Source organism: Rhipicephalus microplus, chromosome 3, assembly GCF_043290135.1.
Source record: "Rhipicephalus microplus isolate Deutch F79 chromosome 3, USDA_Rmic, whole genome shotgun sequence".
NCBI lineage: Eukaryota > Metazoa > Arthropoda > Arachnida > Ixodida > Ixodidae > Rhipicephalus > Rhipicephalus microplus.
In genome coordinates, this window is record NC_134702.1 from 229,618,367 (window position 1) to 229,638,180 (window position 19,814).

At 47.6% G+C, this 19,814-nt stretch overlaps 13 non-coding genes across 13 annotated transcripts; all 13 read right to left on the minus strand.

The window, feature by feature from the left end:
- Positions 1–271: 271 nt before the first annotated feature.
- Positions 272–344, minus strand: TRNAI-GAU (transfer RNA isoleucine (anticodon GAU)). Its single transcript has one exon. It is a non-coding gene; the product is annotated as a tRNA-Ile (tRNA).
- A 164-nt stretch (positions 345–508) lies between these two features.
- Positions 509–581, minus strand: TRNAM-CAU (transfer RNA methionine (anticodon CAU)). The gene has a single exon. It is a non-coding gene; the product is annotated as a tRNA-Met (tRNA).
- A 3,239-nt stretch (positions 582–3,820) lies between these two features.
- TRNAM-CAU (transfer RNA methionine (anticodon CAU)) lies at positions 3,821–3,893 on the minus strand. The gene has a single exon. It is a non-coding gene; the product is annotated as a tRNA-Met (tRNA).
- A 2,998-nt stretch (positions 3,894–6,891) lies between these two features.
- On the minus strand, positions 6,892–6,964 carry TRNAL-CAA (transfer RNA leucine (anticodon CAA)). The gene has a single exon. It is a non-coding gene; the product is annotated as a tRNA-Leu (tRNA).
- Positions 6,965–9,965: 3,001 nt separating this feature from the next.
- Positions 9,966–10,038, minus strand: TRNAM-CAU (transfer RNA methionine (anticodon CAU)). The gene has a single exon. It is a non-coding gene; the product is annotated as a tRNA-Met (tRNA).
- A 4,414-nt stretch (positions 10,039–14,452) lies between these two features.
- On the minus strand, positions 14,453–14,525 carry TRNAM-CAU (transfer RNA methionine (anticodon CAU)). The gene has a single exon. It is a non-coding gene; the product is annotated as a tRNA-Met (tRNA).
- A 1,342-nt stretch (positions 14,526–15,867) lies between these two features.
- On the minus strand, positions 15,868–15,940 carry TRNAM-CAU (transfer RNA methionine (anticodon CAU)). Its single transcript has one exon. It is a non-coding gene; the product is annotated as a tRNA-Met (tRNA).
- Positions 15,941–16,338: 398 nt separating this feature from the next.
- Positions 16,339–16,411, minus strand: TRNAM-CAU (transfer RNA methionine (anticodon CAU)). Its single transcript has one exon. It is a non-coding gene; the product is annotated as a tRNA-Met (tRNA).
- A 639-nt stretch (positions 16,412–17,050) lies between these two features.
- On the minus strand, positions 17,051–17,123 carry TRNAV-UAC (transfer RNA valine (anticodon UAC)). The gene has a single exon. It is a non-coding gene; the product is annotated as a tRNA-Val (tRNA).
- Positions 17,124–17,287: 164 nt separating this feature from the next.
- On the minus strand, positions 17,288–17,360 carry TRNAM-CAU (transfer RNA methionine (anticodon CAU)). Its single transcript has one exon. It is a non-coding gene; the product is annotated as a tRNA-Met (tRNA).
- Positions 17,361–18,470: 1,110 nt separating this feature from the next.
- Positions 18,471–18,543, minus strand: TRNAM-CAU (transfer RNA methionine (anticodon CAU)). The gene has a single exon. It is a non-coding gene; the product is annotated as a tRNA-Met (tRNA).
- Positions 18,544–19,177: 634 nt separating this feature from the next.
- Positions 19,178–19,250, minus strand: TRNAS-ACU (transfer RNA serine (anticodon ACU)). Its single transcript has one exon. It is a non-coding gene; the product is annotated as a tRNA-Ser (tRNA).
- Positions 19,251–19,651: 401 nt separating this feature from the next.
- TRNAM-CAU (transfer RNA methionine (anticodon CAU)) lies at positions 19,652–19,724 on the minus strand. The gene has a single exon. It is a non-coding gene; the product is annotated as a tRNA-Met (tRNA).
- Between the last annotated feature and the right edge of the window lie 90 nt (positions 19,725–19,814).

Sequence of the window (19,814 nt, forward strand, 5' to 3'; positions counted from 1 at the left end):
ACTCTCATAAGCAAACAAAACATCTGCACCGCTTTTGCCCCGGGTGAGGATTGAACTCGCGACCTTCAGATTATGAGACTGACGCGCTGCCTACTGCGCTATCGAGGCGGACAGGTGTCACTGGGAAACGCAACCGGGATCATTAGTTCCCACAAATTAAAGGTCGAAATGTAAGAAAACTGAGCAACAGTCGTTCATTACTGCTCCAGACAGCGAACCCCTCACGACCTAATTAAACTCTCAGAAGCAAACAAAGAAACTGCACCAACTTTGCCCCGTGTGAGGGTTGAACTCACGACCTTCAGATTATCAGACTGATGCTCTGCCTACTGTGCTACCGAGGCGGACAGGTGTCACTGGGAAACGCAACCGGTATCATTAGTTCACAGAAGTGTAAGGCCGAAAAGGTAAGAAAACCGAGCAACAGTCATTCATTACTGCTCCAGACACCGCACCCCTCACGACCTAAATAAACTCTCATAAGTTAACAAGAAAACGGCACCACTTTTGCCACGGGTGAGGATTGAACTCACGACCTTCAGTATATGAGACTGACGTGCTACCTACTGCACTACCGAGGCGGACAGGTGTCACTGGGAAACACAACCGGTATCAATAGTTCCCACAAGTTAAAGGTCGAAAAAGTAAGAAAACTCAGCAACAGTCATTCATTACTGCTCCAGAGAGCGCACCCCTCACGACCTAAATAAACTCTCATTAGCAAACAAAAAACTGCACCACCTTTGCCCCTGGTGAGGTTTGAACTCACGACTTTCACATTATGAGACTGACGCGCTGCCTACTGCGCTGCCGAGGCGGACAGGGGTCACTGGGAAACACAACCGTTATCGATAGTTTCCACAAAAAATAAAGGTGAAAAAAATAAGAAAACCGAGCAACAGTCAGTCAATACTGCTCCAGACAGTGCACCCCTAATGACCTAATCAAACTCTCATAAGCAAACAAAACATCTGCACCGCTTTGGCCCCGGGTGAGGATTGAACTCGCGACCTTCAGATTTTGACACTGACGTGCTGCCTACTGCGCTATCGAGGCGGACAGGTGTCACTGGGAAACGCAACCAGGATCATTAGTTCCCACAAATTAAAGGTCGAAAAAGTAAGAAAACCGAGCAACAGTCATTCATTACTGCTCCCGACAGCGCACCCCTCACGACCTAATTAAACTCTCATAAGCAAACAAAAAAACTGCACCGCCTTTGCCTCGGGTGAGGATTGAACTCACCACCTTCAGGTTACGAGACTTGCGCGCTACCTACTGCGCTACCGAGGTGGACAGGTGTCACTGGGAAACGCAACCGCTATCATTAGTTCCCAGAAGTGTAAGGTCGAAAAGGTAAGAAAATTGAGCAACAGTCATTCATTACTGCTCCAGACACCGCACCCCTCACGACCTAAATAAACTCTCATAAGTAAACAAGAAAACGGCACCACCTTTGCCACGGGTGAGGATTGAACTCACGACCTTCAGTATATGAGACTGACGCGCTATCTACTGCACTACCGAGGCGGACAGGTGTCACTGGGAAACACAACCGGTATCAATAGTTCCCACAAGTTAAAGGTCGAAAATGTAAGAAAACCAAGCAACAGTCATTCATTACTGCTCCAGACAGCCCACCCCTCGCGACCTAATTAAACTATCATAAGCAAACAAAAAAACTGCACCGCCTTTGCCCCGAATGAGGATTGAACTCACGACCTGCAGATTATGACACTGACACGCTGCCTACTGCGCTATCTAGGCGGACAGGTGTCGCCGGGAAACGCAACCGGGATCATTAGTTCCCACAAATTAAAGGTCGAAAAAGTAAGAAAACCGAGAACAGTCATTCATTAGCGCTCCAGACAGCGCAACCCTCACGACCCAAATAAACTCTCATAAGCAAACAAAAAATCTGCTCCAACTTCCCCGGGTGAAGATTGAACTCACGACCTTCAGTATATGAGACTGACGCGCTGCCTACTGCGCTACCGAGGCAGACGGGGGTCACTGGGAAACGCAACCGGTATCATTAGTTCCCACAAATTATAAGTCAAAAAAGTAAGAAAACTGAGCAACAGCCATTCATTACTGCTGCACACAGCGCACCCCTAACGGCCTAATTAAACTCTCACAAGCAAACAAAAAATCTGTACCTCCTTTGTTCCGGTTGTGGATTGAACTCACGACCTTCAGATTATGATACTGACGCGCTGCCTACTGCGCTACCGAGGCGGACAGATGTCACTGGGAAACGCAACCGGTATCATTAGTTCCCAGAAGTGTAAGGTCGAAAAGGTAAGAAAACCGAGCAACAGTCATTCATTACTGCTCCAGACAGCGCACCCCTCACGACCTAATTAAACTCTCATAAGCAAACAAAAAAACTGCACCGCCTTTGCCACGGGTGAGGATTGAACTCACGACCTTCAGTATATGAGACTGACGCGCTCTCTACTGCACTACCGAGGCGGACAGGTGTCACTGGGAAACACAACCGGTATCAATAGTTCCCACAAGTTAAAGGTCGAAAAAGTAAGAAAACTCAGCAACAGTCATTCATTACTGCTGCAGACAGCGCACCCTTCACGACTTATTTAAACTCTCATAAGCAAACAAAAAAACTGCACCGCCTTTGCCCCGGGTTAGGATTAACTCACGACCTTCAGATTATGAGACTGACGCCCTGCCTACTGCGCTACCAAGGCAGACAGCGGTAACTGGGAGACGCAACCGGTGTCATTAGTTCCCACAAATTGAAGGTCGAAAAAATAAGAAAACCAAGCAACAGTCATTCATTACTGCTCCAGACAGCGCACACCTCACGACCTAATTAAACTCTCATTACAAACAAAAAACTGCACCACCTTTGCCCCTGGTGAGGTTTGAACTCACGACCTTCACATTATGAAACTGACGCGCTGCCCACTGCGCTACCGAGGCGGAGAGGGGTCAATGGGAAACGCAACCGGGATCATTAGTTCCCACAAATTAAAGGTCAAAAAAGTAAGAAAACCGAGAACAGTCAATCATTACTGCTCCAGACGGCGCAACCCTCACGACCAAATTAAACTCTCATAAGCAAACAAAAAATCTGCTCCAACTTCCCCGGGTGAAGATTGAACTCACGACCTTCAGTATATGAGACTGATGCGCTACCTACTTCGCTACCAAGGCGGACAGATGTCACTGGGAAACACAACCGGTATCGATAGTTCCCACAAATTCAAGGTCGAAAAAATAAGAAAACCGAGCAACAGTCATTCATTACTGCTCCACACAGCGCACCCCTAACGACCTAATTAAACTCTCACAAGCAAACAAAAAATCTGTACCTTCTTTGCCCCGGGTGTGGATTGAACTCACGACCTTCAGATTATGAGACTGACGCGCTGCCTACTGCGCTATCTAGGCGGACAGGTGTCACTAGAAAACGCAACCGGGATCATTAGTTCCCACAAACTAAAGGCCGAAAAAGTAAGAAAACCGAGCAACAGTCATTCATCACTGCTCCAGACAGCCCACCCCTCGCTACCTAATTAAACTATCATAAGCAAACACAAAAAACTGCACCGCCTTTGCCCCGGGTGAGGATTGAACTCACGACCTTCAGATTATGACACTGACACGCTGCCTACTGCGCTATCTAGGCGGACAGGTGTCACTGGAAAACGCAACCGGGATCATTAGTTCCCACAATTTAAAGGCCAAAAAACTAAGAAAACCGAGCAACAGTCATTCATTACTGTTCCAGACAGCGCACCCCTCACGACCTAATTAAACTATCATAAGCAAACAAAAAAAACTGCACCGCCTTTGCCCCGGGTTAGGATTGAACTCACGACCTTCAGATTATGAGACTGACGCGCTGCCTACTGCGCTACCGAGGCAGACGGGGGTCACTGGGAAACGCAAGCGGTATCATTAGTTCCCACAAATTATAAGTCGAAAAAGTAAGAAAACTGAGCAACAGCCATTCATTACTGCTGCACACAGCGCACCCCTAACGGCCTAATTAAACTCTCACAAGCAAACAAAAAATCTGTACCTCCTTTGCCCCGGTTGTGGATTGAACTCACGACCTTCAGATTATGAGACTGACGCGCTGCCTACTGCGCTACAGAGGCAGACAGCGGTAACTGGGAGACGCAACCGGTGTCATTAGTTCCCACAAATTGAAGGTCGAAATATAAGAAAACCAAGCAACAGTCATTCATTACTGCTCCAGACAGCGCACCCCTCACGACCTAATTAAACTCTCATTAGCAAACAAAACATCTGCACCGCTTTTGCCCCGGGTGAGGATTGAACTCGCGACCTTCAGATTTCGACACTGACGTGCGGCCTACTGCACTATCGAGGCGGACAGGTGTCACTGGGAAACGCAACCAGGATCATTAGTTCCCACAAATTAAAGGTCGAAAAAGTAAGAAAACCGAGCAACAGTCATTCATTACTGCTCCCGACAGCGCACCCCTCACGACCTAATTAAACTCTCATAAGTAAACAAGAAAACGGCACCACCTTTGCCACGGGTGAGGATTGAACTCACGACCTTCAGTATATGAGACTGACGCGCTATCTACTGCACTACCGAGGCGGACAGGTGTCACTGGGAAACACAACCGGTATCAATAGTTCCCACAAGTTAAAGGTCGAAAATGTAAGAAAACCAAGCAACAGTCATTCATTACTGCTGCAGACAGCGCACCCTTCACGACTTATTTAAACTCTCATAAGCAAACAAAAAAACTGCACCGCCTTTGCCCCGGGTTAGGATTAACTCACGACCTTCAAATTAAGAGACTGACGCACTGCCTACTGCGCTACCGAGGCAGACAGCGGTAACTGGGAGACGCAACCGGTGTCATTAGTTCCCACAAATTGAAGGTCGAAAAAATAAGAAAACCAAGCAACAGTCATTCATTACTGCTCCAGACAGCGCACACCTCACGACCTAATTAAACTCTCATTAGCAAACAAAAAACTGCACCACCTTTGCCCCTTGGGAGGTTTGAACTCACGACCTTCACATTATGAGACTGACGCGCTGCCCACTGCGCTACCGAGGCGGAGGGGGGTCAATGGGAAACGCAACCGGGATCATTAGTTCCCACAAATTAAAGGTCAAAAAAGTAAGAAAACCGAGAACAGTCAATCATTGCTGCTCCAGACGGCGCAACCCTCACGACCCAATTAAACTCTCATAAGCAAACAAAAAATCTGCTCCAACTTCCCCGGGTGAAGATTGAACTCACGACCTTCAGTATATGAGACTGACGCGCTACCTACTTCGCTACCAAGGCGGACAGATGTCACTGGGAAACACAACCGGTATCGATAGTTCCCACAAATTCAAGGTCGAAAAAATAAGAAAACCGAGCAACAGTCATTCATTACTGCTCCACACAGCGCACCCCTAACGACCTATTTAAACTCTCACAAGCAAACAAAAAATCTGTACCTTCTTTGCCCCGGGTGTGGATTGAACTCACGACCTTCAGATTATGAGACTGACGCGCTGCCTACTGCGCTATCTAGGCGGACAGGTGTCACTAGAAAACGCAACCGGGATCATTAGTTCCCACAAACTAAAGGCCGAAAAAGTACGAAAACCGAGCAACAGTCATTCATTACTGCTCCAGACAGCCCACCCCTCGCGACCTAATTAAACTATCATAAGCAAACAAAAAAACTGCACCGTCTTTGCCCCGAATGAGGATTGAACTCACGACCTGCAGATTATGACACTGACACGCTGCCTACTGCGCTATCTAGGCGGACAGGTGTCACTGGAAAACGCAACCGGGATCATTAGTTCCCACAATTTAAAGGCCGAAAAAGTTAGAAAACCGAGCAACAGTCATTCATTACTGTTCCAGACAGCGCACCCCTCCCGACCTAATTAAACTATCATAAGCAAACAAAAAACTGCACCGCCTTTGCCCCGGCTTAGGATTGAACTCACGACCTTCAGATTATGAGACTGACGCGCTGCCTACTGCGCTACCGAGGCAGACGGGGGTCACTGGGAAACGCAACCGGTATCATTAGTTCCCACAAATTATAAGTCGAAAAAGTAAGAAAACTGAGCAACAGCCATTCATTACTGCTGCACACAGCGCACCCCTAACGGCCTAATTAAACTCTCACAAGCAAACAAAAAATCTGTACCTCCTTTGTTCCGGTTGTGGATTGAACTCACGACATTCAGATTATGATACTGACGCGCTGCCTACTGCGCTACCGAGGCGGACAGATGTCACTGGGAAACGCAACCGGTATCATTAGTTCCCAGAAGTGTAAGGTCGAAAAGGTAAGAAAACCGAGCAACAGTCATTCATTACTGCTCCAGACAGCGCACCCCTCACGACCTAATTAAACTCTCATAAGCAAACAAAAAAACTGCACCGCCTTTGCCACGGGTGAGGATTGAACTCACGACCTTCAGTATATGAGACTGACGCGCTATCTACTGCACTACCGAGGCGGACAGGTGTCACTGGGAAACACAACCGGTATCAATAGTTCCCACAAGTTAAAGGTCGAAAAAGTAAGAAAACTCAGCAACAGTCATTCATTACTGCTGCAGACAGCGCACCCTTCACGACTTATTTAAACTCTCATAAGCAAACAAAAAAACTGCACCGCCTTTGCCCCGGGTTAGGATTAACTCACGACCTTCAGATTATGAGACTGACGCCCTGCCTACTGCGCTACCAAGGCAGACAGCGGTAACTGGGAGACGCAACCGGTGTCATTAGTTCCCACAAATTGAAGGTCGAAAAAATAAGAAAACCAAGCAACAGTCATTCATTACTGCTCCAGACAGCGCACACCTCACGACCTAATTAAACTCTCATTACAAACAAAAAACTGCACCACCTTTGCCCCTGGTGAGGTTTGAACTCACGACCTTCACATTTTGAAACTGACGCGCTGCCCACTGCGCTACCAAGGCGGAGAGGGGTCAATGGGAAACGCAACCGGGATCATTAGTTCCCACAAATTAAAGGTCAAAAAAGTAAGAAAACCGAGAACAGTCAATCATTACTGCTCCAGACGGCGCAACCCTCACGACCAAATTAAACTCTCATAAGCAAACAAAAAATCTGCTCCAACTTCCCCGGGTGAAGATTGAACTCACGACCTTCAGTATATGAGACTGATGCGCTACCTACTTCGCTACCAAGGCGGACAGATGTCACTGGGAAACACAACCGGTATCGATAGTTCCCACAAATTCAAGGTCGAAAAAATAAGAAAACCGAGCAACAGTCATTCATTACTGCTCCACACAGCGCACCCCTAACGACCTAATTAAACTCTCACAAGCAAACAAAAAATCTGTACCTTCTTTGCCCCGGGTGTGGATTGAACTCACGACCTTCAGATTATGAGACTGACGCGCTGCCTACTGCGCTATCTAGGCGGACAGGTGTCACTAGAAAACGCAACCGGGATCATTAGTTCCCACAAACTAAAGGCCGAAAAAGTAAGAAAACCGAGCAACAGTCATTCATCACTGCTCCAGACAGCCCACCCCTAACGACCTATTTAAACTCTCACAAGCAAACAAAAAATCTGTACCTTCTTTGCCCCGGGTGTGGATTGAACTCACGACCTTCAGATTATGAGACTGACGCGCTGCCTACTGCGCTATCTAGGCGGACAGGTGTCACTAGAAAACGCAACCGGGATCATTAGTTCCCACAAACTAAAGGCCGAAAAAGTACGAAAACCGAGCAACAGCCATTCATTACTGCTCCAGACAGCCCACCCCTCGCGACCTAATTAAACTATCATAAGCAAACAAAAAAACTGCACCGCCTTTGCCCCGAATGAGGATTGAACTCACGACCTGCAGATTATGACACTGACACGCTGCCTACTGCGCTATCTAGGCGGACAGGTGTCACTGGAAAACGCAACCGGGATCATTAGTTCCCACAATTTAAAGACCGAAAAAGTAAGAAAACCGAGCAACAGTCATTCATTACTGTTCCAGACAGCGCACCCCTCCCGACCTAATTAAACTATCATAAGCAAACAAAAAAACTGCACCGCCTTTGCCCCGGCTTAGGATTGAACTCACGACCTTCAGATTATGAGACTGACGCGCTGCCTACTGCGCTACCGAGGCAGACGGGGGTCACTGGGAAACGCAACCGGTATCATTAGTTCCCACAAATTATAAGTCGAAAAAGTAAGAAAACTGAGCAACAGCCATTCATTACTGCTGCACACAGCGCACCCCTAACGGCCTAATTAAACTCTCACAAGCAAACAAAAAATCTGTACCTCCTTTGTTCCGGTTGTGGATTGAACTCACGACCTTCAGATTATGATACTGACGCGCTGCCTACTGCGCTACCGAGGCGGACAGATGTCACTGGGAAACGCAACCGGTATCATTAGTTCCCAGAAGTGTAAGGTCGAAAAGGTAAGAAAACCGAACAACAGTCATTCATTACTGCTCCAGACAGCGCACCCCTCACGACCTAATTAAACTCTCATAAGCAAACAAAAAAACTGCACCGCCTTTGCCACGGGTGAGGATTGAACTCACGACCTTCAGTATATGAGACTGACGCGCTATCTACTGCACTACCGAGGCGTACAGGTGTCACTGGGAAACACAACCGGTATCAATAGTTCCCACAAGTTAAAGGTCAAAAAAGTAAGAAAACTCAGCAACAGTCATTCATTACTGCTGCAGACAGCGCACCCTTCACGACTTATTTAAACTCTCATAAGCAAACAAAAAAACTGCACCGCCTTTGCCCCGGGTTAGGATTAACTCACGACCTTCAGATTATGAGACTGACGCACTGCCTACTGCGCTACCAAGGCAGACAGCGGTAACTGGGAGACGCAACCGGTGTCATTAGTTCCCACAAATTGAAGGTCGAAAAAATAAGAAAACCAAGCAACAGTCATTCATTACTGCTCTAGACAGCGCACACCTCACGACCTTATTAAACTCTCATTACAAACAAAAAACTGCACCACCTTTGCCCCTGGTGAGGTTTGAACTCACGACCTTCACATTATGAGACTGACGCGCTGCCCACTGCGCTACCGAGGCGGAGAGGGTTTAATGGGAAACGCAACCGGGATCATTAGTTCCCACAAATTAAAGGTCAAAAAAGTAAGAAAACCGAGAACAGTCAATCATTACTGCTCCAGACGGCGCAACCCTCACGACCCAATTAAACTCTCATAAGCAAACAAAAAATCTGCTCCAACTTCCCCGGGTGAAGATTGAACTCACGACCTTCAGAATATGAGACTGATGCGCTACCTACTTCGCTACCAAGGCGGACAGATGTCACTGGGAAACACAACCGGTATCGATAGTTCCCACAAATTCAAGGTCGAAAAAATAAGAAAACCGAGCAACAGTCATTCATTACTGCTCCACACAGCGCACCCCTAACGACCTAATTAAACTCTCACAAGCAAACAAAAAATCTGTACCTTCTTTGCCCCGGGTGTGGATTGAACTCACGACCTTCAGATTATGAGACTGACGCGCTGCCTACTGCGCTATCTAGGCGGACAGGTGTCACTAGAAAACGCAACCGGGATCATTAGTTCCCACAAACTAAAGGCCGAAAAAGTAAGAAAACCGAGCAACAGTCATTCATCACTGCTCCAGACAGCCCACCCCTCGCTACCTAATTAAACTATCATAAGCAAACACAAAAAACTGCACCGCCTTTGCCCCGGGTGAGGATTGAACTCACGACCTTCAGATTATGACACTGACACGCTGCCTACTGCGCTATCTAGGCGGACAGGTGTCACTGGAAAACGCAACCGGGATCATTAGTTCCCACAATTTAAAGGCCGAAAAACTAAGAAAACCGAGCAACAGTCATTCATTACTGTTCCAGACAGCGCACCCCTCACGACCTAATTAAACTATCCTAAGCAAACAAAAAAAACTGCACCGCCTTTGCCCCGGGTTAGGATTGAACTCACGACCTTCAGATTATGAGACTGACGCGCTGCCTACTGCGCTACCGAGGCAGACGGGGGTCACTGGGAAACGCAACCGGTATCATTAGTTCCCACAAATTATAAGTCGAAAAAGTAAGAAAACTGAGCAACAGCCATTCATTACTGCTGCACACAGCGCACCCCTAACGGCCTAATTAAACTCTCACAAGCAAACAAAAAATCTGTACCTCCTTTGCCCCGGTTGTGGATTGAACTCACGACCTTCAGATTATGAGACTGACGCGCTGCCTACTGCGCTACCGAGGCAGACAGCGGTAACTGGGAGACGCAACCGGTGTCATTAGTTCCCACAAATTGAAGGTCGAAATATAAGAAAACCAAGCAACAGTCATTCATTACTGCTCCAGACAGCGCACCCCTCACGACCTAATTAAACTCTCATTAGCAAACAAAACATCTGCACCGCTTTTGCCCCGGGTGAGGATTGAACTCGCGACCTTCAGATTTCGACACTGACGTGCGGCCTACTGCACTATCGAGGCGGACAGGTGTCACTGGGAAACGCAACCAGGATCATTAGTTCCCACAAATTAAAGGTCGAAAAAGTAAGAAAACCGAGCAACAGTCATTCATTACTGCTCCCGACAGCGCACCCCTCACGACCTAATTAAACTCTCATAAGCAAACAAAAAAACTGCACCGCCTTTGCCTCGGGTGAAGATTGAACTCACGACCTTCAGGTTATGAGACTTGCGCGCTACCTACTGCGCTACCGAGGTGGACAGGTGTCACTGGGAAACGCAACCGCTATCATTAGTTCCCAGAAGTGTAAGGTCGAAAAGGTAAGAAAATTGAGCAACAGTCATTCATTACTGCTCCAGACACCGCACCCCTCACGACCTAAATAAACTCTCATAAGTAAACAAGAAAATGGCACCACCTTTGCCACGGGTGAGGATTGACCTCACGACCTTCAGTCTGTTAGACTGACGCGCTATCTACTGCACTACCGAGGCGGACAGGTGTCACTGGGAAACACAACCGGTATCAATATTCCCACAAGTTAAAGGTCGAAAAAGTAAGAAAACTCAGCAACAGTCATTCATTACTGCTGCAGACAGCGCACCCTTCACGACTTATTTAAACTCTCATAAGCAAACAAAAAAACTGCACCGCCTTTGCCCCGGGTTAGGATTAACTCACGACCTTCAGATTATGAGACTGACGCACTGCCTACTGCGCTACCGAGGCAGACTGCGGTAACTGGGAGACGCAACCGGTGTCATTAGTTCCCACAAATTGAAGGTCGAAAAAATAAGAAAACCAAGCAACAGTCATTCATTACTGCTCCAGACAGCGCACACCTCACGACCTAATTGAACTCTCATTAGCAAACAAAAAACTGCACCACCTTTGTCGCTGGTGAGGTTTGAATTCACGACCTTCACATTATGAGACTGACGCGCTGCCCACTGCGCTACCGAGGCGGAGAGGGGTCACTGGGAAACACAACCGTTTTCGATAGTTTCCACAAATAAAGGTGGAAAAAATAAGAAAACCGAGCAATAGTCATTCATTACTGCTCCAGACAGTGCACCCCTCATGACCTAATTATTCTTTCATAAGCAAACAAAAAACTGCACCTCTTTGCCCCGGGTGAGGTTCGAACTCACGACCTTCAGATTATGAGACGAACGCGCTGCCTACTGCGTTACCGAGGCGGACAGTTGTCACTGGGAAACGCAACCGGGATCATTAGTTCCCACAAATTAAAGGTCAAAAAAGTAAGAAAACCGAGAACAGTCAATCATTACTGCTCCAGACGGCGCAACCCTCACGACCAAATTAAACTCTCATAAGCAAACAAAAAATCTGCTCCAACTTCCCCGGGTGAAGATTGAACTCACGACCTTCAGTATATGAGACTGATGCGCTACCTACTTCGCTACCAAGGTGGACAGATGTCACTGGGAAACACAACCTGTATCGATAGTTCCCACAAATTCAAGGTCGAAAAAACAAGAAAACCGAGCAACAGTCATTCATTACTGCTCCACACAGCGCACCCCTCACGACCTAATTAAACTATCATAAGCAAACAAAAAAACTGCACCGCCTTTGCCCCGGGTGAGGACTGAACTCACGACCTTCAGATTATGACACTGACACGCTGCCTACTGCGCTATCTAGGCGGACAGGTGTCACTGGAAAACGCAACCGGGATCATTAGTTCCCACAAATTAAAGGCCGAAAAACTAAGAAAACCGAGCAACAGTCATTCATTACTGCTCCAGACAGCGCACCCCCCACGACCTAATTAAACTATCATAAGCAAACAAAAAAACTGCACCGCCTTTGCCCCTGGTTAGGATTGAACTCACGACCTTCAGATTATGAGACTGACGCGCATCCTACTGCGCTACCGAGGCAGACGGGGGTCACTTGGAAACGCAACCGGTATCATTAGTTCCCACAAATTATAAGTCGAAAAAGTAAGAAAACTGAGCAACAGCCATTCATTACTGCTCCACACAGCGCACCCCTGACGGCCTAATTAAACTCTCACAAGCAAACAAAAAATCTGTACCTCCTTTGCCCCGGTTGTGGATTGAACTCACGACCTTCAGATTATGAGACTGACGCGCTGCCTACTGCGCTACCGAGGCGGACAGGTGTCACTGGGAAACGCAACCGGTATCATTAGTTCCCAGAAGTGTAAGGTCGAAAAGGTAAGAAAACCGAGCAACAGTCATTCATTACTGCTCCAGACAGCGCACCCCTCACGACCTAATTAAACTCTCATGAGCAAACAAAAAAACTGCACCGCCTTTGCCCCGGGTTAGGATTGAACTCACAACCTTCAGATTATGAGACTGACGCGCTGCCTACTGCGCTACCCAGGCAGACAGCGGTAACTGGGAGACGCAACCGGTGTCATTAGTTCCCACAAACTGAAGGTCGAAAAAAAAGAAAACCAAGCAACAGTCATTCATTACTGCTCCAGACAGCGCACCCCTCACGACCTAATTAAACTCTCATTAGCAAACAAAAAACTGCACCACCTTTGCACCTGGTGAGGATTGAACTCACGACCTTCACATTTTGAGACTGACGCGCTGCCTACTGCGCTACCGAGGCGGACAGGGGTCACTGGGAAACGCAACCGGTATCAATAGTTCCCACAAATTATAAGTCGAAAAAGTAAGAAAACTGAGCAACAGTCATTCATTACTGCTCCACACAGCGCACCCCTAACGACCTGATTAAACTCTCAGAAGCAAACAAAGAAACTGCACCAACTTTGCCCCGGGTGAGGGTTGAACTAGCGACCTTCAGATTATGAGACGGACGCGCTGCCTACTGCGCTACCGAGGCGGACAGTTGTCAGTGGGAAACGCAACCGGGATCATTAGTTCCCACAAATTAAAGGTCAAAAAAGTAAGAAAACCGAGAACAGTCAATCATTACTGCTCCAGACAGTGCAACCCTCACGACCCAATGAAACTCTCATAAGCAAACAAAAAATCTGCTCCAACTTCCCCGGGTGAAGATTGAACTCACGACCTTCAGTATATGAGACTGACGCGCTGCCTACTGCGCTACCGAGGCGGACAGGTGTCACTGGGAAACGCAACCGGTATCATTATTTCCCAGAAGTGTAAGGTCGAAAAAACAAGAAAACCGAGCAACAGTCATTCATTACTGCTCCACACAGCGCACCCCTTACGACCTAATTAAACTATCATAAGCAAACAAAAAAACTGCACCGCCTTTGCCCCGGGTGAGGACTGAACTCACGACCTTCAGATTATGACACTGACACGCTGCCTACTGCGCTATCTAGGCGGACAGGTGTCACTGGAAAACGCAACCGGGATCATTAGTTCCCACAAATTAAAGGCCGAAAAACTAAGAAAACCGAGCAACAGTCATTCATTACTGCTCCAGACAGCGCACCCCCCACGACCTAATTAAACTATCATAAGCAAACAAAAAACTGCACCGCCTTTGCCTCTGGTTAGGATTGAACTCACGACCTTCAGATTATGAGACTGACGCGCATCCTACTGCGCTACCGAGGCAGACGGTGGTCACTTGGAAACGCAACCGGTATCATTAGTTCCCACAAATTATAAGTCGAAAAAGTAAGAAAACTGAGCAACAGCCATTCATTACTGCTCCACACAGCACACCCCTGACGGCCTAATTAAACTCTCACAAGCAAACAAAAAATCTGTACCTCCTTTGACCCGGTTGTGGATTGAACTCACGACCTTCAGATTATGAGACTGACGCGCTGCCTACTGCGCTACCGAGGCGGACAGGTGTCACTGGGAAACGCAACCGGTATCATTAGTTCCCAGAAGTGTAAGGTCGAAAAGGTAAGAAAACCGAGCAACAGTCATTCATTACTGCTCCAGACAGCGCACCCCTCACGACCTAATTAAACTCTCATGAGCAAACAAAAAAACTGCACCGCCTTTGCCCCGGGTTAGGATTGAACTCACAACCTTCAGATTATGAGACTGACGCGCTGCCTACTGCGCTACCGAGGCAGACAGCGGTAACTGGGAGACGCAACCGGTGTCAATAGTTCCCACAAATTGAAGGTCGAAAAAATAAGAAAACCAAGCAACAGTCATTCATTACTGCTCCAGACAGCGCACCCCTCACGACCTAAATAAACTCTCATAAGCAAACAAAACATCTGCACCGCTTTTGCCCCGGGTGAAGATTGAACTCGCGACCTTCAGATTTTGACACTGCGTGCTGCCTACTGCGCTATCGAGGCGGACAGGTGTCACTGGAAAACGCAACCAGGATCATTATATCCCACAAATTAAAGGTCGAAAAAGTAAGAAAACCGAGCAACAGTCATTCATTACTGCTCCCGACAGCGCACCCCTCACGACCTAATTAAACTCTCATAAGCAAACAAAAAAACTGCACCGCCTTTGCCTCGGGTGAGGATTGAACTCACGAACTTCAGGTTATGAGACTTGCGCGCTACCTACTGCGCTACCGAGGCGGACAGGTGTCACTGGGAAACGCAACCGCTATCATTAGTTCCCAGAAGTGTAAGGTCGAAAAGGTAAGAAAATTGAGCAACAGTCATTCATTACTGCTCCAGACACCGCACCCCTCACGACCTCAATAAACTCTCATAAGTAAACAAGAAAACGGCACCACCCTTGCCACGGGTGAGGATTGACCTCACGACCTTCAGTATATGAGACTGACGCGCTATCTACTGCACTACTGAGGCGGACAGGTGTCACTGGGAAACACAACCGGTATCAATATTCCCACAAGTTAAAGGTCGAAAAAGTAAGAAAACTCAGCAACAGTCATTCATTACTGCTGCAGACAGCGCACCCTTCACGACTTATTTAAAATCTCATAAGCAAACAAAAAACCTGCACCGCCTTTGCCCCGGGTTAGGATTAACTCACGACCTTCAGAATATGAGACTGACGCACTGCCTACTGCGCTACCGAGGCAGACAGCGGTAACTGGGAGACGCAACCGGTGTCATTAGTTCCCACAAATTGAAGGTCGAAAAAATAAGAAAACCAAGCAAGAGTCATTCATTACTGCTCCAGATAGCGCACACCTCACGACCTAATTAAACTCTCATTAACAAAGAAAAAACTGCACCACCTTTGCCCCTGGTGAGGTTTGAACTCACGACCTTCACATTATGAGACTGACGCGCTGCCCACTGCGCTACCGAGGCGGAGAGGGGTCACTGGGAAACACAACCGTTTTCGATAGTTTCCACAAATAAAGGTGGAAAAAATAAGAAAACCGAGCAATAGTCATTCATTACTGCTCCAGACAGTGCACCCCTCATGACCTAATTATTCTTTCATAAGCAAACAAAAAACTGCACCTCTTTGCCCCGGGTGAGGTTCGAACTCACGACCTTCAGATTATGAGACGGACGCGCTGCCTACTGCGCTACCGAGGCGGACAGTTGTCAGTGGGAAACGCAACCGGGATCATTAGTTCCCACAAATTAAAGGTCAAAAAAGTAAGAAAACCGAGAACAGTCAATCATTACTGCTCCAGACAGTGCAACCCTCACGACCCAATGAAACTCTCATAAGCAAACAAAAAATCTGCTCCAACTTCCCCGGGTGAAGATTGAACTCACGACCTTCAGTATATGAGACTGACGCGCTGCCTACTGCGCTACCGAGGCGGACAGGTGTCACTGGGAAACGCAACCGGTATCATTAGTTCCCAGAAGTGTAAGGTCGAAAAGGTAAGAAAACCGAGCAACAGTCATTCGTTACTGCTCCACACAGCGCACCCCTCACGACCTAATTAAACTCTCATAAGCAAACAAAAAAACTGCACCGCCTTTGCCCCGGGTTAGGATTGAACTCACGACCTTCAGATTATGAGACTGACGCGCTGCCTACTGCGCTACCGAGGCAGACAGCGGTAACTGGGAGACGCAACCGGTGTCATTAGTTCCCACAAATTGAAGGTCGAAAAAATAAGAAAACCAAGCAACAGTCATTCATTACTGCTCCAGACAGCGCACCCCTCACGACCTAATTAAACTCTCATTAGCAAACAAAAAACTGCACCACCTTTGCCCCTGGTGAGGTTTGAAGTCACGACCTTCACATTATGAGACTGACGCGCTGCCTACTGCGCTACCGAGGCGGACAGGGGTCACTGGGAAACACAACCGTTATCGATAGTTTCCACAAAAAATAATAGTGGAAAAAATAAGAAAACAGAGCAACAGTCATTCATTACTGCTCCAGACAGTGCACCCCTCATGACCTAATTAAATTCTCATAAGCAAACAAAACATCTGCACCGCTTTTGCCCCGGGTGAGGATTGAACTCGCGACCTTCAGATTATGAGACTGACGCGCTGCCTACTGCGTTATCGAGGCGAACAGGTGTCACTGGGAAACGCAACCGGGATCATTAGTTCCCACAAATTAAAGATCGAAAAAGTAAGAAAACTGAGCAACAGCCGTTCATTACTGCTCCAGACAGCGCAACCCTCACGACCTAATTAAACTCTCAGAAGCAAACAAAGAAACTGCACCAACTTTGCCCCGTGTGAGGGTTGAACTCACGACCTTCAGATTGTAAGACTGATGCTCTGCCTACTGTGCTACCGAGGCGGACAGGTGTCACTGGGAAACGCAACCGGTATCATTAGTTCCCAGAAGTGTAAGGCCGAAAAGGTAAGAAAACCGAGCAACAGTCATTCATTACTGCTCCAGACACCGCACCCCTCACGACCTAAATAAACTCTCATAAGTTAACAAGAAAACGGCACCACTTTTGCCACGGGTGAGGATTGAACTCACGACCTTCAGTATATGAGACTGACGTGCTACCTACTGCACTACCGAGGCGGACAGGTGTCACTGGGAAACACAACCGGTATCAATAGTTCCCACAAGTTAAAGGTCGAAAAAGTAAGAAAACTCAGCAACAGTCATTCATTACTGCTCCAGACAGCGCACCCCTCACGACCTAATTAAACTCTCATAAGCAAACAAAAAAACTGCACCGCCTTTGCCCCGGGTTAGGATGGAACTAACGACCTTCAGATTATGAGACTGACGCGCTGCCTACTGCGCTACCCAGGCAGACAGCGGTAACTGGGAGACGCAACCGGTGTCATTAGTTCCCACAAACTGAAGGTCGAAAAAAAAAGAAAACCAAGCAACAGTCATTCATTACTGCTCCAGACAGCGCACCCCTCACGACCTAATTAAACTCTCATTAGCAAACAAAAAACTGCACCACCTTTGCACCTGGTGAGGATTGAACTCACGACCTTCACATTTTGAGACTGACGCGCTGCCTACTGCGCTACCGAGGCGGACAGGGGTCACTGGGAAACGCAACCGGTATCAATAGTTCCCACAAATTATAAGTCGAAAAAGTAAGAAAACTGAGCAACAGTCATTCATTACTGCTCCACACAGCGCACCCCTAACGACCTGATTAAACTCTCAGAAGCAAACAAAGAAACTGCACCAACTTTGCCCCGGGTGAGGGTTGAACTAGCGACCTTCAGATTATGAGACTGACGCGCTGCCTACTGTGCTATCTAGGCGGACAGGTGTCACTGGGAATTGCAACCGGGATCATTAGTTCCCACAAATTAAAGGTCGAAAAATTAAGAAAACTGAGCAACAGTCATTCATTACTGCTCCAGACAGCGCGCCCATCACGACCTAATTAAACTCTCAGAAGCAAACAAAGAAACTGCACCAACTTTGCCCCGGGTGAGGGTTGAACTAGCGACCTTCAGATTGTAAGACTGATGCTCTGCCTACTGCGTTACCGAGGAGGACAGGTGTCACTTGGAAACGCAACCGGTATCATTAGTTCCAGAAGTGTAAGGTCGAAAAGGTAAGAAAACCGAGCAACAGTCATTCATTACTGCTCCAGGCACCGCACCCCTCACGACCTAAAAAAACTCTCACAAGTAAACAAGAAAACGGCACCACCTTTGCCACGGGTGAGGATTGAACTCACGACCTTCAGTATATGAGACTGACGCGCTACCTACTGCACTACCGAGGCGGACAGGCGTCACTAGGAAACACAACCGGTATCAATAGTTCCCACAACACAAAGGTCGAAAAAGTAAGAAAACTCAGCAACAGTCATTCATTACTGCTCCAGACAGCGCACATTCACGACCTAATTAAACTTTCATAAGCAAACAAAAAACTGCACCGCCTTTGCCCCGGGTTAGGATTGAACTCACGACCTTCAGATTATGAGACTGACGCGCTGCCTACTGCGCTTCCGAGGCAGACAGCGGTAACTGGGAGACGCAACCGGTGTCATTAGTTCCCGCAAATTGAAGGTCGAAAAAATAAGAAAACCAAGCAACAGTCATTCATTACTGCTCCAGACAGCGCACCCCTCACGACCTAATTAAACTCTCATTAGCAAACAAAAAACTGCACCACCTTTGCCCCTGGTGAGGTTTGAATTCACGACCTTCAGATTATGAGACTGACGCGCTGCCTACTGCGCTACCGAGGCAGACAGCGGTAACTGGGAGACGCAACCGGTGTCATTAGTTCCCACAAATTGAAGGTCGAAAAAATAAGAAAACCAAGCAACAGTCATTCATTACTGCTCCAGACAGCGCACCCCTCACGACCTAATTAAACTCTCATTAGCAAACAAAAAACTGCACCACCTTTGCCCCTGGTGAGGTTTGAACTCACGATCTTCACATTAGTAGACTGACGCGCTGCCTACTGCGCTACCGAGGCGGACGGGGGTCACTGGAAAACGCAACCGGTATCATTAGTTCCCACAATTTATAAGTCGAAAAAGTAAGAAAATTGAGCAACAGCCATTCCTTACTGCTCCACACAGCGCACCCCTAACGACCTAATTAAACTCTCACAAGCAAACAAAAAATCTGTACCTCCTTTGCCCCGGTTGTGGATTGAACTCACGACCTTCAGATTATGAGACATACGCGCTGCCTACTGCGCTACCGAGGCGGACAGGTGTCACTGGGAAACGCAACCGGTATCATTAGTTCCCAGAAGTGTAAGGTCGAAAAGGTAAGAAAACCGAGCAACAGTCATTCATTACTGCTCCAGACAGCGCACCCCTCACGACCTAATTAAACTCTCATAAGCAAACAAAAAAACTGCACCGCCTTTGCCCCGGGTTAGGATTGAACTCACGACCTTCAGATTATGAGACTGACGCGCTGCCTACTGCGCTACCGAGGCAGACAGCGGTAACTGGGAGACGCAACCGGTGTCATTAGTTCCCACAAATTGAAGGTCGAAAAAATAAGAAAACCAAGCAACAGTCATTCA